The 14057-nt window shown below is 37.9% G+C and overlaps 1 protein-coding gene across 7 annotated transcripts in view; it reads left to right on the top strand.

Moving 5' to 3' along the window:
- Nucleotides 1-615: 615 nt before the first annotated feature.
- mipol1 (mirror-image polydactyly 1) overlaps nt 616-14057 on the top strand; it is a 308039-nt gene continuing 294597 nt past the window's right edge. For 4 of the 7 annotated variants that reach the window (XM_073039992.1, XM_073039997.1, XM_073039996.1 and 1 more), the window contains exon 1: nt 616-751. The gene's annotated coding sequence lies outside the window, so the exon portion shown is untranslated. Of the gene's footprint in view, nt 756-11048; nt 11101-14057 lie in introns of all 7 variants that reach the window. The other 3 variants (XM_073039993.1, XM_073039994.1, XM_073039995.1) reach the window with 3 other exon arrangements.

Raw genomic sequence — 14057 nt, forward strand, 5'->3', positions numbered from 1 at the left:
TTCCTGAGCTATAGGGATACATGTATGTGCCAGAGAAATAGAATTTTTTTTCAACTTGTGCTGTGTTAACCTGCATACTTCCGTTACAAATACGTTTTTAAAGATTGTTCTTTCACAGGACAGGAGTATCAACAAGATAGGAAGCATTTTTGTTCACCCCTAATTTCTAAATAAAGGGAGTATAAACCAACGGGGCAAGATTTGCTTCCTAAAAGGACACTAGCAAACCGGCGGGATACAAATTCGTCTCAGATCAATGGTCTAGAACTCTGCCTGCTTCTCTAATTTATCATTTGTGCTTCCTGCTCTTCCTACCTGTACGATACAATCTACACAGTTTGCCAACGTTAACTTATGAGAGCTGTAGTTGACGACATGCACGCGTCTTGAGAGTTGGAGCTTTCTGCCAGAATTAATTCCGAGTTGTTATGGAGATAGTGGCCAGCAGAATAAAAACAGATAATATTGGCAAACACCTCTCGTATATTGCGCTTGAATCAATCTAAGCAGACTCCATTTGCAATGACAACGGGCGAAACAGCCGACCGACCCCGAGGTGAGGCGGCGGCAGGTGACGGTGCCTCGTGACCCGGAAGCTCTGCTTGGGTCCGCCTCGAGCTGCGGTGGAGTCGCACGCCGGCGGCTGAAGTGCGCTTGGGGTCTGGGTGGGTGGAGGGACTCCATTCCTCTACAAGTTCGGAGAGTCTTGCAGCCATTAAGTTTCACTTTTAAAGCTTCGAGTCTCCAAAAAGTAAGTAGGTAGTAATCTTCATTTTAATTTTGCAGTGTGGGGGAAGGGGAAAGGGGAGGAAGAAGAAGAATTTGATGTTATGGTTATCGGATGAAAGCAACTGTCTGTAATGCTGTCACTATTTGGAACCGGTCGGTAATCCTTTAAGCGAAGAGAGAATTTTCAGATATCTGACGTTTTTCTCTGATCGAGTTTAGAAGCACATTTGACTTGTTGTAGCTCTTTGATATCCATTAAAACTATAACATGTAGTACTGAAAGTACCCAGCAGATCAGAGAATGTGAGGAGGAGATAAAGGAGTAGATACTTGAGGACTGAACTGTTCTCATTTCGCATACGTTCTCTGACTTGAGTGTTTTCTAGGTTTTTTGTTATTTTTAGATTTCCAGTATATTTTCTAATTTTTTAATTTTTCTAATTTCTAATTTTCTAATCTGTATTTTCACTAATACTTGTGAAATTTAGTCTGTAACAATAGATGCTACAAACTCAAGCAAATGTAATCTGACGTGGTTTGAACGAAGTGTACTTGTTAATTCAGAATATGGCAAAGAAAATGATCGCGTAGGTCCAGTCTTAAGGATTTTTGTTTTATCTACACGGACTCTATTCCACCTTAATATGTTCGAGAAAGAATGGTGCACTTGAATATGAAAGCCGTAGATAACCGTATCGTGTGTTCCTATGCTACATTGGTCGTTTACTTAGTGCTACCATCAATGCAAGCATTACTTTAATTATCTGACATACCGATATGATTAAAGATTTATGGTAATTTATGATCTGATACTAAAAGTAATTTGAACGGTTTTACCGCCTCGCTTTATCGACTTTCTGGTATGAGTGGAAGAATTTTCAGTTTGGAATTACGATTGGTATGCATTGTTAGTTGCTTTGAGTAAAAGTTGAATATGGGTGTGAAATTTTTGCTGTTTGAAATACTCCGCTGCTTGATCATGTTTAGACATTTAATTACATGCATTGGTAGGGGTTATAATATACAACTATATAATGCAAATTTTAGAGGGCATACTTGATAATGAAGTTTGAGATCATGCCAGGATTTGAAAAGATGATGATGCATGATTTATGGTGTTGTGCCAGGAGGTTATTCTGCATAGGATAAAAGTTAAATTATAGATGAGTTTATATTTATACCAAAGAGAGCTTGGGAGTTTGCAAATTAAATAATGAGATCCCATATTTATGGGATTGGGATACAAAGAAAAACTATTTAGTAAAACTATTTCAGTAAAAACTATTTAGACCATATTCTCTTGCTTTTGCTGTTGGATAAGAGATTCAGACGTTTTAGGTTCAAAAACAGTTACTACCCTCCCACTATCAGGCTCCTAAACTAGCTTGGATAACTTCACACCCCTCAATGCTGAACTGATACCACTATCTTTGGACTTCCAATAAAGAACTTTAAACTCATGTTCTCAGCATTGTTTATTTGCTTACCCGTTTATTTATTTATCTATCTATCTATTTATTTATTATTTTTACATGTATTTACATAGTTTGTCTTTTGCATGTTGGTTATTTGTCAGTCTTTGTGTGAAGTTTTCCATTGATTCTGTTTGGTGACATATGCTATAGGTACTTGGATATTTACCTTGAATATACTGGCTCACTTTCAAGGACCCTGCAACTCATGTTCTTTTGTTTTATTTGCACAATTTGTCTTTTGCACATTGGTGGTTTGTCAGTCTCTGTTTATATACAGATTGTTGTATTTTATTTTCCTGCAAGGTAGTATATGGTAACATATACTTTGATAGTAGGTTTGCTTTGAAAGGTGGATATAGACCAGTGGTCCCCAACCACCGGCCCGCAAAGCATGTGCTTCTGGGCCACGAGGAAACAATATGATTTGGCGATATGAAACGATATAAGTCAGCTGCACTTTTCCTCATTCCCTGTCACACACACTGTTGAACTTGAATGCACGTGAGGTCATTACACACGTGTCATCCATGTCAGCGCGGGAAGAAGATCAACTCCTCGAGCTTGCAAATGACAGTGGGCTGAAAAGTATGTTTGACGTAACATCTCTGCCAGCATTCTGGATCAAAGTCAAGGCTGAGTATCCTGAGATAGCCATGAAAACACTAAAAACGTTGCTTCTATTTCCAACATCGTATCTCTGTGAAGCGGGGTTTTCTGCAATGAATGCAACGAAAACTAATTTACGGAGTAGACTAGACATATAAGGAACCCCCATCGAGTTTCACTGTCTCCCGTCACCCCTCGATGGGACCATCTTGTTGCAGGGAAACAAGCCCGGGCTTGCACTGATTCAGCAATATTGGTGTGTTGCAATGATTTTACATGTTCATACGAGGAAAATATGCGCTGTGTGTTTAATATCCAAACGTTACTTAAAATGTTATGATGCTATTGACTTATAAGTGATTTATAATTGACTTACCCCTATATTCATGTGAGGAAAACATATGCTGTGTGTTTAATATTAAATTTGTTAGATAAACCCTTTTAGAAATGAAATTGAGTGTATTAACCACTTATAAGTGACCTGTAGTTGACTTATCACCTATATTCCGGTTGATATTCACACCCCCCCCCCCCCCATCAGCCGATCCACAAGAATATTGTCAATATTAAAGCAGTCCGCAGTGCAAAAAACATTGGGGACCTCTGATATAGACAATTTTGATCACATATAGGATATTCATTAGTTCATCAGATTCAGCCTGAGCAAATAGTTGAAAAGAGAGAATTTGATGTCAGAAGTACAGTACATAATGCCTGAGCTGAGTTGTCAACCAGTTAGGTAGAAGAATTTTAGAGAAAACTCTCTGGCCATGGTATGAATGTTAGTAGGTAACCTTGCAGTGCTCTGCAACCCCCTGAAAGATTCCTTTGGATTTGCTAATGTGATAAATTTGTCATTAATATTCAAGAAAAATAATTCAAAATATTCTTGTCAATTAGCTCCTGAATTATTAACAGTATCTTAATTTTTGGGGGAGGTAAAGATGTCTTGAATTATTGCCCAATTGTTAAAAAAAATAAGAAAATGTTAAGAGTGACAGAAAGGCAAGGAGAGTAAACCATGTATACTGAAAGTTATAAAAATAAATTGACCAAACAAAAAACACTATATTTGGATACTCATAGCATTCAATAGAGGAATAGAGGAACTTGGAATACCATACAAAATTAAGTCAGATCTTTTACCAGTTCCAGAAACATGTCGGTTGGATGATACATTCCTTATTGAAATACAAATTAGGAATGCGGTTTTATTCAGCTATATCTGTGTTTGGCTTGAATGACGATTAAACTTGATTTGACAAGGCAGTCAGGCAGTCAAGTGTTTTTGTGAAAAAGAAATAAAAAGAATTTGAATGTTTTATTGGATTATTTACAACAGTAACCTGTGCATAAATGGGAACCAGTACTTCTACTGTACTTAGTTTTTCCAAAGGTATTTGTTTCTTCATCAAGTTCTCATCAAAGACTATTGCAGAAAATAAAAGCTTATTGCATAGGAGGCAGTGTATTGGCTAGTAGAAGACTAGCTGGCTCCCGGGGATCGAGTTTGGGTATTAATTGGTTTCTTTTATGGTTGAGGAATGCTGAGCCATGTGATTCAGTCTGGGGCCAAGACTCAGGAATTTTATGTAAATAGCTTGTATAAAAACATTGAAGGGTTGGTTGATAAGTTTGTGAATGATGCAAGGTAGGTAGGTTGTGAAGTAAGTTGTGATGAGGAAATAAGAGGCAACAAAGTGGTGTAGATTAAGTGAATGCGAAAATTTCTGGCAAGTAGGGCACAATATTGAAAAATATTGTAATGATCAATTTTGACAGGAATTATCAAAAAGAAGCACACAAATGGCGAGAGAATATAGGATCATCTAGTCCTAGTGGAGAATTCACAAAAGACTAGTGTAGGAGCCTTGAATCTATTTTCTTTTGTATTGTATTTTGTGGCACATTTATTTTGTATTCTGTCATGTGGGTTGGAGTGTGGTAGAAGCGAATGAGCATAGTTACGTATTCCCGCTTTGTCTTAGTTTGTGTAGTCTAGTGGAGAGTGATATTTTTTGTTGACGACTATTCAATTGCTAATTTTGTTTGAATGCTAACTAGATCACTATTATTGTTAGACTGATACTTAGATCATTATGTCACTAATAATAAGCGAACATAAGTGGAGATGTGGAGAAAGCGAACCAGCTGAACAACTTCTTCAACAGGTTCGACAGCTCAATCTCATCCTCACCGCAGAAATCCACACCAGGCTTACTTCCCTCACAGGAAAATAGCCACTCACAGGAGACCTTGCCCACGCCCAGGATTATGGCTGCACAGGTGGAAGGTCAACTGAGGAAGATCTGTACCAGCAAGGCGGCTGGACCGGATGGAGTTTCCCCACGATTACTGAGGGCCTGTGCGACTGAGCTGGGAGAACCACTACAGCGCATCTTCAACATGAGCCTGGAGCAGAGAAGAGTACCCAGACAGTGGAAAACATCCTGTATTGTCCCGGTACCGAAGAAACCACAACCAAAGGAGTTGAATGACTTCAGACCTGTTGCCTTGACGTCGCACGTGATGAAGACCATGGAGCGGCTGATAATACAGAATCTGAGGCCACAAACCAGGCACGCCCAGGATCCTCTTCAGTTTGCGTATAAGGAGAAGGTGGGAGTGGAGGATGCTATCACGTATTTGCTGCACAAATCACTCTCTCACCTAGATGGGTCAGTTGTGCTGTGAGGATTACATTCCTTGACTTCTCTAGTGCCTTTAACACCATCCAGCCCAAGATCTTAAGGCACAAACTAATGGAGATGGGAGTAGACTCTCACATGGTGGATTGGATAGTGGACTACTTGACAGATAGACCTCAGTATGTGCGGTTGGGAGACTGTAGGTCTGACACGGTGGTCAGCAGCACAGGAGCGCTGCAGGGAACCGTACTCTCTCCGGTCCTGTTCACCCTGTACACATCAGACTTCCAATATAACTCGGAGTCCTGCCATGTGCAGAAGTTCGCTGATGACACGGCCATAGTGGGGTGTGTCAGGAATGGACAGGAGGAGGAGTATAGGAAACTGATACAGGACTTTGTGATATGGTGCAACTCAAACTACCTGCGTCTCAATATCACCAAGACCAAGGAGATGGTGGTGGACTTTAGGAGATCTAGGCCTCATATGGAGCCAGTGATCATTAATGGAGAATGTGTGGAGCAGGTTAAGACCTACAAGTATCTGGGAGTACAGTTAGACGAGAAGCTAGACTGGACTGCCAACACAGATGCCTTGTGCAGGAAGGCACAGAGTCGACTGTACTTCCTTAGAAGGTTGGCGTCATTCAATGTCTGTAGTGAGATGCTGAAGATGTTCTATAGGTCAGTTGTGGAGAGCGCCCTCTTCTTCGTGGTGGCGTGTTGGGGAGGAAGCATTAAGAAGAGGGACGCCTCACGTCTTAATAAGCTGGTAAGGAAGGCGGGCTCTGTCGTGGGCAAAGTACTGGAGAGTTTAACATCGGTAGCTGAGCGAAGGGCGCTGAGTAGGCTACGGTCAATTATGGAAAACTCTGAACATCCTCTACATAGCACCATCCAGAGACAGAGAAGCAGTTTCAGCGACAGGTTACTATCAATGCAATGCTCCTCAGACAGGATGAAGAGGTCAATACTCCCCAATGCCATTAGGCTTTACAATTCAACCGCCAGGACTTAAGAACTTTTTAAAAGCTATTATTAATGCTTTTTGAGATAGTGATTTAGATGCATATCATATTTTTTACTGAGTTAAGTATTGTATGTAATTAGTTTTGCTACAACAAGTGTATGGGACATTGGAAAAAAAGTTGAATTTCCCCATGGGGATGAATAAAGTATCTATCTATCTATCTATCTATCTATCTAATTTAGTTTTGTCCTGACAAGATCTTTTGTCTTTGTTGGTTTTGTACTAAAGAATCAAATGTACCTTTTTTGATTTGAAAATTTATTTTGTAGCACGTCATAGTGTTGATTGCCCTGGTTGAGTCGCTCAGTGATTTTGGTTTGTTACCAAGTAACTACTATAGCTAGTGTACAATTACATTAGATAATTTGTTAATCTAGCAACATTTAATGGTAAAGGAACTGAAAATAAAAAGAACAAAAGGAAGCTTCCATGATATACAATACAATCATACTTTGCCCTTGTTGAAGAGTGGATATGAATGAATTGGAAATGGTTTCAAAGAAGGTTTACTGGATTAATTGGGCTGCTTTGTGAAGAAAGGTTGGATTGGCTAGAGTGGATCTGGTGAAGTTTAGGTGAGAGTCAGGTCTTGACAGCGTGGATGTGTGGAGGATGTTTCATGCTGACAGAAGAATGTGGAGCTAGTTTGATGATGGATTGAATCCTTGGGATTAGGTTATCAGATTCATCTTGGGCAATAGCCAGAGTTCCCTCCCTGGATAAAAGTTTAAGGCAGATGGGACAGTCTTTCTGATGACACAACTTTTTGGAACTCTTTCTGAAACTATGGTGTATACAGTCATTGGCTGTTTCTAAGGCAGAGATATGTAAATTCTTGATGCGTTTGAAAGGTTGCCATGAGTGGCTAGGAATGCTGAGGTTATCATAATTGATGCCAGCATTTAGTACTATCATTCCCACAATCCTGATTGAGAAGTTGCAGAACCTGGGCCTCTGTACCTCCCTTTGCAAATGGATCTTCGACTTCCTAACTGGAAGACCATAATCTGTGCAAGTTGGTGATAATATCTCCTCCTCGTTGACAAACAACGCTGGTGCACCTTGAGTACGTGCTTACCCTATGACTGTGTGGCTAGGCATAGCTCAAATACTATCTATAAATTTGCTGACGATACAGTCATTGTCAGTAGAATCTCAGGTGGTGGTGAGAGGGCATACAGGAGTGAGATATGCCAACTAATGGAGTGGTGCTGCAACAACAACCTGGCACTCAATGCTAGTAAGATGAAAGAGCTTGTTACAAGAATCGTCCCTTGTAATAATGCTCAGTAAGGTACAGAGAATTTGTATATACCGGCAAGTAACTTTTATTATTTCAATTAAAAGCACATGGTTTGCAAACTGCCTTTGTGTGCATCCTACTAGAATTCCCTGACCCTCCATTAGCAGTCAATGAAGAGAAAAGGTATTACCCGGGAAAGGAGTCTACGCTGGCCAGGCGTCTCTCTTGGTCCCAATCCCCACACGTGTGAAGAGAAGCCACACGTTAATTGCCCTTAAATCGGTGTTTTTAAAAAGTCCGACCTGCCAAGCCTTGTTCAAATTTTTTTATATAGTGGATTCTGGTTAATTTGGCTATCGCATAATCGGGGAGCCTCTAATTTGGAACAACTCTTTATAAAAACAAAACCTAATCGAGAAAATTGCTGGCGTTCTCTTCATTTATTTGGGACACTTTAGGACCGTAAGATATAGGAGCAGAATTAGGTCATTTGGCCCATCAACTGCTCCGCCATTTTATCATGGCTGATCCATTTTACCCCTAAGCCGCAATATCCTACCTTTTCCCTATAACTCTTCATACCCTGATTAATCAGGAATCTATCCACCTCTACCTTAAATATGACTTGGCCTCCACAGCCGCCTGTGGTAATGAATTCTACAGATTCTCAACTTACTGGCTAAAGAAATTCCTTCACATCTCCAATCTAAATAGACGTCCCTCTATTCTGAGGCTGTATCCTCTAGTCCTAGACCACCCCACCCCCACCCCACCACCATAGGAAACATCCTCTCCATATCCACTCTATTGAGCCCTTTCAACATTTGTTAAGTTTCAATGAGGTCACCCCTCATTCTTCTGAATTCTAAAGAATACAGGCCTACAGCCATCAAACACACTTCATATGACAAGCCATTCAATCCTGGAATCACTTCTGTGAACCTTCTTTGAACCCTTTCCAGTTTCGGCACATCCTTTCTAAGAAAAGGGGCCTAGACTTACTCGCAACACTTCAAGTGAGGCCTCACATACTTTATAAAGGCTCAGCATTCCATCCTTGCTTTTATATTCTAGTCCTCTTGAAATGAATGCTAACATTCGTATTTCCCTTCCTTACCACCAACTCAACCTGCAAATTAACCTTTAGGGAATCCCTGCATGAAGTCACCCAAGTCCCTTTGCACATCAGATTTTTTTGAATTTTCTCTCCATTTAGAACAAAGCTTCACAATCCTTTAACTTTCTACTGTTTTTTTTTGCTCTATTATATGTCCTCTCTTTGGCTTTTATGTTAGCTTTCTCTTCACTTTCAGCCATGGTTGTGTCACCTTGCCTTTAGGATATTTAGAATACTTATTCTTTGTGATGTATCTATCTTGTCTCTTCCGAATTGCTCGCAGGAACTCCAACCATTGCTGCACTGTCACCCCTGCTAGTGTCCCCTTCCAATCAATTCTGGCCAACTCCTCTCTCGTGCCTCAATAATTCCCTTCACGCCACTGTAATACTGATCATCTGACTTTAGCTTCTTTCTTTCAGGTTGCAGGGTGAATTCTGTCATACTGTGATCACTGGCCCTGAGGGTTCCTTTACCTTAAGCTAATCGATTCTGGTTCATTGCACAATACCCAGTCCAGAATTACTGATCCCCTAGTGGGCTCAACCACAAACTGCTCTCAAAAGCTATCTATTAGGCATTCCACAAATTCCTCCTCTTGGGATCCAGCATCAACTTGATTTTCCCAATCTATCTGCATATTTAAATCCCCTATGACAATTGTAAAATGGCCTTTTTCCCAATATTTTTATTAAATTTCATATACACAAATACAGAATTCATTAGGATACTTATTATAAATCAAAATAAGATGGCACAAAATGCACTATATATAAATCCCACTGACACAATCATGGTATTCCATATTGATGATCAATCAAATCAAATAAAATACAATAGTATGGTTAATTATATTATTTAAAAAATCTACACCCCCTACCAAGACAAAGCTGGTTGGTAAAAAAAGTAACAAGAGGAAAAAAAATAGTGTTTTATAATAATAACCCAGATCTATATTTTAATAACAATTCAAAGATTTTTAAAATAGTTTAGAGAGGATCCCCATAATGTTTGAAAATCTTGGTTAGAATCAGAAATTGAACAACTAATCTTCTCTAGATTTAAATATGACATAACATCGCATAACAATTGAGCATGTGTGAGGGGGCAACCTCCTTCCATTCAAGCAAGATCGCCCTCCTAGCCATAAGAGAAATAAAAGTCAGTACACGCGAATGAGAAGGCTCCAAAATTATAACTCTTTCCTCAACAATACCAAATAAGGCAGTCAAAGGATTGGGCTTAAAACTAACTTTTAAAAAGTACAGAAAAAATTTGGAATCCATCCTTTCAATATTTTTCAAGGCTCAAACATAACCAAAACATATGAATTAATGAAGCCTCTCCATTATTACATCTGTCACAATAAGGAGATATATCTGCAATATAATGAGAGGGGTTTTATTTAGACATATGAGCCTATGTACTACTTTAAATTGTAGGAGGGAATGATGAGCACATAATGATGAAGAATTAACCATTTTGAAAATAACCCTCCAGGTTTCAAGTCTGTCAATCCTCTTCCCAATCTTTTTTAATTTTATCTAAAGGAGCCATTCTCAATCCCGACAACAGACCATAAATATAAGATATTGAGCCATGTTCAAAAGGTTTCAAATTAAAAATTACATCTATTATGTTCTTATCCGGGCTAGTAGGAAATGTATGTAGTTTAGATCTTAAAAAATCTCTAATCTGTAGATATCAAAAAAAGTGGGTATTTGATAGGTTATATTTCACTGAAAGCTGCTCAAAAGAAGAAAGATTGCCTCCAACAAACGGATCTTGAAATCGTTTAATGCCTAATCCCATTCTCTTAAAAAAAAAACACAGATTGGTCGTAGTTGGTTTAAAAATAATTAGAAAAAATAGGACTGGAAAAAGAAAATCTCAATAAACTGAGATGTTTTCTAAACTGTGGTCAGATCCTCAAAGTGTGTTTAACCACCAAACTGTCAGTTAATTTATTTACAGATAAAGGAAGAAAGGATCCAAGAAGAGAAATAATAGAAAATTTTGTAACAGAATTGGCTTCCAAAAAGACCCATGTTGGACAATCCTCACGATTAATATAATATAACTAGAACATAAGATTTCGTATGTTAATTGCCCAAAATTGGGTAAAGCAAGGCCACCATTCTTTTTGCTTTTTTGAAGGTAGGCTTTAATTTAATCAGGGTTTTCTGTTCTTCCATATATAGGAAGAAAGAATCGAATCCAGAGAATCAAAAAAAGACTTGGGAATAAAAACAGGTACGGCTGGAAAGAGGTATATAAATTTAGTTAAAATATTCATTTTAATAGAATTAATTTGACCAATCAATGATAAAGAGAGAGGCGACCAATTAGAAAGTGTCTTTTTCACATAATTCATTAAGGTTAAAAAAATTTCTTTGAATAGATCTTTGTAATTCTTAGTGATTGTTATGCCCAAATATGTAAATTGTTTTCTTACAATTTTAAAAGGAAAGTTAATATCGGTTCATATCAAATTATTTAAAGGAAGCAATCCACTGTTAAGTAAATTCAATTTATATCCTGAAAACTGACTAAAATTAGTCAGTAAATGAAACATAGAAAGTAAAGAAGTTGTAACATTAGATATAAAAAGCAATAGATCATCAGCATAAAGCAAGACCTTTCCTTAAGATACTGGTGATATCTTTAGACTCTCGAAAGGCAATTTGCTAAAGGTTCTAATACCAAATCAAAAAGCAAAGGATTCAACGGACATCCTTGTCTGGTTCCACGTTGGAGTTTAATTGGTCTAGAAATCTGAAAATTAGTAAGGACCTGAGCAGAGGGAGATATGAATCCAATTAATAAAATTGGGCCCAAAATTAATTTTTTCTAAGGTTTTAAATAGGTAATTCCATTCAACTCGATAAAAGGCCTTCTCCACATCCAGAAAAATCACACATTCCAATATTTCCTTAGATGGAGAATGCATAACGTTTAACAGTCGCTGTATATTAAAATGAGAATATCAATTTTTAATAAATCCTGTCTGATCATCAGATATTATAGAAGGTATAATATCGAGTCTACGGGCCAAAACTTTAGATAGGATCTTAGCATCAACACTGAGTAAAGAGATTGGTCTATATGAAGAGCATTCAGTGGGATTTTTATTCTTTTTAAGAATAAGCGAAATGGAAGTTTCATAAAAAGACTGTGGCAACCTACTGACCTTGAAGGACTCAGTAAGGGTAGAATCTAAATAAGGTATAAACAATGAAGAAAAAGCCTTATAAAATTCTTCAGAGAATCCATCGGGTCCTGGATTTCCCGGAATGCAATGAACGTATAGCCTCAGCGATTTCCTCCTGAGAAATAGGTTGATCCAACTGCTTTTGATTATCAACTAAAAGTCCAGGAATATTTAATTGATCTAAAAAATTGTTCATTGCAGTATTATCTTTAATAAAATCAGAACTATACAATTTAGAATAAAATTCTGTACAAGTGTCATTTATTTCAAAATGGTCAGTTGTCATTATCACCATTGGTTTTGCAAAATTGTTTAATTTGCCATTTAGCTATAAAGGTCTTCAATTGATTAGCCAATAGTTTACCAGTTTTTTCTCCATGTATATAGAATTGGCTTCTATCTTTTAAAAGTTGGCTTTCAATTGGATATGTTATAAGAAAATCATATTTAGTCTTAATTTCAATACCTCTTTTGTATATAGTTCAGGGTCCGGTGCCAAAGCATATTTCTGGTCTAATTGTTTTAATTGATTAACTAAATCAGTTCTCTCTTTATTAGCTTTTTTCTTAATATATGCAGTATAGGAGATAATTTGTCCTCTGATATATGCCTTAAAAGCATCCCAAATGATGAGACTAGAAGTCTCTTACAACACATTTTCTTAAAAAAAAAAATTGATTCTTCAGAAATTTTAGAAAGTCCTTATCAGATAATAGAGTTGAATTAAAACGCCAGGATTTGTTCATATGAGTGAAACCAGGAAGATTTAAAGATAGAAATACAGTGGTCAGACGCAGCTATTTCTTGATATTCAATGGATCGAGCTAATGGAATCATTTGACTATCAATAAAAAAAATAATCAATCCTAGTATAGGAATGATGGACATGAGAGAAGAATGAATACTCCCTTTCTGCTAGGTGAAGAAAATGCCAGACATCAACAATATCACATCTCATTAGAAAGGATTGAATAAATAAAGCTGATTTATTAGGCGTGGCTGATTTAAGAGAAGAATGATCTGGTACTACGTCTAGACAACAATTAAAATCTCCTCCCATCACTAAAGAATAAAAACTCAAATCTGGCAAGAATGAAAAGAAATGCTCAAAAAATCCTGGGTCATCCACATTGGGGGTGTACACATTAGCAAATACAATCAATTTATTATCTAGTTTCCCTGACACTATGACAAATCATCCATTAGGGTCAGAGACAGGTTAGCAATGACATATACACACACACATTATTTATATATATATATATGTATGTATGTGTGTATGTATATATATAGGAAAACCAAGCTTCTTCGTCTAGGGGTAAATAGATACAGTCTTGCGTTGATGAGTGAAGTTCAGTTCAATTTGTGGTATTGAGTCGAGTAGTGATGGGGAGAGGAAGAAAGAGATCTGTAATCCAAAGGCGTATGTTGTGAGAAGGCAATTATGTCAATATTCCAAAATAACAACAACAGTAGGTTTTATCTCCGAAGTTGTTCCATTCCACACACGAAGTACCACCAACAGTGATCTTCAACGAATATCTTTTCAACACAAGTGGTATCACACCCAAATTCAGCTACGGGTCATCCCAAAGTGGTGGCCACAGGATATTCAAACAGAATCCACGTATGGATTATCACCAACAGTAGCTTATCACTGAGGTACCATCTTCAAGTGGTAAAACTACCAACCCAGGCCAGGATTATCACACACAGGTAGATTCCACAACGTTACCTCAAACATACAACTGTGATAGCCACTTATCCAGTTCCACAACATATGAAATAACTCCTACAGTGTTTTGCCACGGGTGCCTTTCTTCAGTGAACTACCACACCCAAACAAGGGTAAAACACAAGTGGTAATCACAAAGGTTTCCCCCTCACCAGAGAACCCACTCCTGTGGATTAACTACATTACGATCACACCTTTGTATTCAAATGGAACTCAACTCACCCTTACGGGCTACGGAGGAGAGAGTCCAAACAGTGACCTCTT

The sequence above is a fragment of the Hemitrygon akajei genome, chromosome 3 (genome assembly GCF_048418815.1).
Source record: "Hemitrygon akajei chromosome 3, sHemAka1.3, whole genome shotgun sequence".
Taxonomy (NCBI): Eukaryota; Metazoa; Chordata; class Chondrichthyes; order Myliobatiformes; family Dasyatidae; genus Hemitrygon; species Hemitrygon akajei.